We start from the raw sequence: 2,462 nt of genomic DNA, 5'->3' as shown, positions 1-2,462 counted from the left end.
ACGCCAATTAGCACAAATGGTAAGTTCCGACAGTGCCTACAAGTGTGCCTACTGGCCGCTAGATGGCAATACCGGTTTCATATGTATACACCTGGTATAGTATAATTATAGTATAATTTATTAATTTTTATTTAACTTCAGAAGCGGTTTCTGAAAATTAAGAATATTTTCCTAAACGTCCTAATTGGTAACAGAAATATAAGTTACTGTGACTTAAACAAATGCGCAATTGCATGCGCACTCCTCGTTCCTTAAGCGCATACGCCTAGGAGACGCAGAGTGGAGGTTCAGCATTGGTGGTAATCGGCGTGTTAGAAATATTTTGTTATGACGTGGTACGTAAAACGGGTACTTTTTTCTTGTACATAATAATTTTCCGAAATTTAATTTTAAATAATTTTATTTCGTTTATAAAACATTCTAGGTTTATTTTTTGCAATAGCTTTCTTCACAATATTACACTTTAGTTATAAATTTTATTATTTGCTTAAAATGCATAAATTTAGTTAAAAAGACATCCTTTTTGTTGAAAATTCGTCATTTCTGATTAAAAATTCCACTAGTTTTATAGAAAATCGACTTGTTTTTTAAATCTCAAATTTCGATTCTAAAAAGTCAAACTGAAATCTCTTCGTTGAAAATTAAACTTTTTTTTTGAAAATTTGACTCTTTATTTTAAAAATTCGTCTGTTTTACTAGAAATTGCATCTTTTTTTGATCAAAATGCAACGGTTTGGTTTAAAATTCAAAAATTTTGTTTTAAGCATTTAACGCCCAATTTTGCAGCTGAGCAACATTCACGATTTTCCTAACTTGCAAGTAACGAACTTAGAATTTTACAAAATTAATGCATTCATTAGATCGAAGTGAACTATTTAGCATCTCGTAAGATAGTCTTGAGTCATTATACACTCAATAGAAACTGAAAAAATTATAAAATTGAAAAATTCCTCGCAAAAATTTATCAGAAAATGACCATAAATTATTTCTCAATCTTTTCAGAATTGTTATTTAACAGGATCAAGTCTTGGTCATTAAAGGGTTAAGGTCTTTTTTCTTTATTAAATTTTGTTTTTAAAGTTGCCCTTTTTATTAAAGTTTCAACTTTTTCGTTATAACATCGTATGTTTGGGTTGAAAATTCAAGTATAATTTCTGCGGAAGATTTACTTCTTGCTGAAAACTTATACTTTGATGTTAAAATGTCAAAACAAAGCCTTTTTCGGATGAAAATTCAGTTTTTGTCTTTGTATTTTTGATTTGAAAATTCATCTGTTTTAGTAGAAAATTCATCTTTCTTAGATAAAACTACGGTATGGAAAATTGGGATATCAATTTTAATTCGAAAACTATTTCCAAATATAAAAAAAGAAGTAAGCAACAAATCAAGATTTATGCCATGGAACACCAACTGCAAGAGACATAATGTTAAAATACGTATTTTTCTTGAAAGTTAATCTTCTCTCTGTATTTTTTGTTTTGTTTGAAAATTTTGGTTGAATCAAATTTTTAAGATATCATTTTTTTTAGGAAACATGCATATTTTTGTTAAAAATTAATTTCTTTGGTTGAAGGTTTAACTATTTTGTTGAAAATTCAATTTATTGCGACAAAATTACATATAAATATTATTTACAAAATATAAAATAACATTTCTTTATAAATTTTGTGAGTAAAATTCTCTGAACATGTAATGTATAGTGACATTATTGTTTGGTTTATTAGTTTAAATATAAATTTGCCGTATATATTTGTCTTAAAAATAAAAATGATGGTAAGACTACATAGAGCAAAGTTTATACCTAAATAACTATGTTAAATAATATACGTAATGAATCAAATGTAAAAAATATTTCTTATCATAAGAGATGGGCTTTGATTATATATTTGATGCAATGAGTGTACGTATTAAGATAGATACGTAAGAAGTGGTCATCAGTCTTAATTTCAGTTATATTTTCTTGCTATTTATTTTTTCAGGACAAATATAGACTACAAGTTTTATCTTAACATTAATGAACCGGAAAAGAAATTTTAACCTTTTGAAATGTTCAGTTACATTAACTGAAAATTCCTAAAATGTCGCAGAATTTTCTGATACATGTGACCGGAGTTTTATGCAGTTACCGTTACTGAAATTTCTGTTACAATTTAGGAACATTTAGAAATGGTTTCTGCATAAAGCTTTAGTGTTGTGTCTCTGAAAATTCCTACATAAATTTCTAACAGTGTAGTGCTAGGACTAAATGCTCAACGGATTCCGATTCAGCGCACGCAAAGAAATGGTTTGGTTGTCCTGACTGAACTGGGTTCGGTTGGCAATATTTCGTTCGTCTGAACCAAACGTTGGTTGTGGCAACTGAACCGGTTTGGTTATCATGACTGAATCTGTTTGGTTGGAAGAGTTTGGTTGCGCGAACCGCACAGTTCGGTTACGGCTGACTCCACTACGCATGCGCACTA

Source organism: Belonocnema kinseyi, chromosome 1 (genome assembly GCF_010883055.1).
Source record: "Belonocnema kinseyi isolate 2016_QV_RU_SX_M_011 chromosome 1, B_treatae_v1, whole genome shotgun sequence".
In the NCBI taxonomy this organism is placed as follows: domain Eukaryota; kingdom Metazoa; phylum Arthropoda; class Insecta; order Hymenoptera; family Cynipidae; genus Belonocnema; species Belonocnema kinseyi.
The sequence above is the reverse complement of the archived record's forward strand: the minus strand, read 5'-3'. Positions refer to the sequence as shown.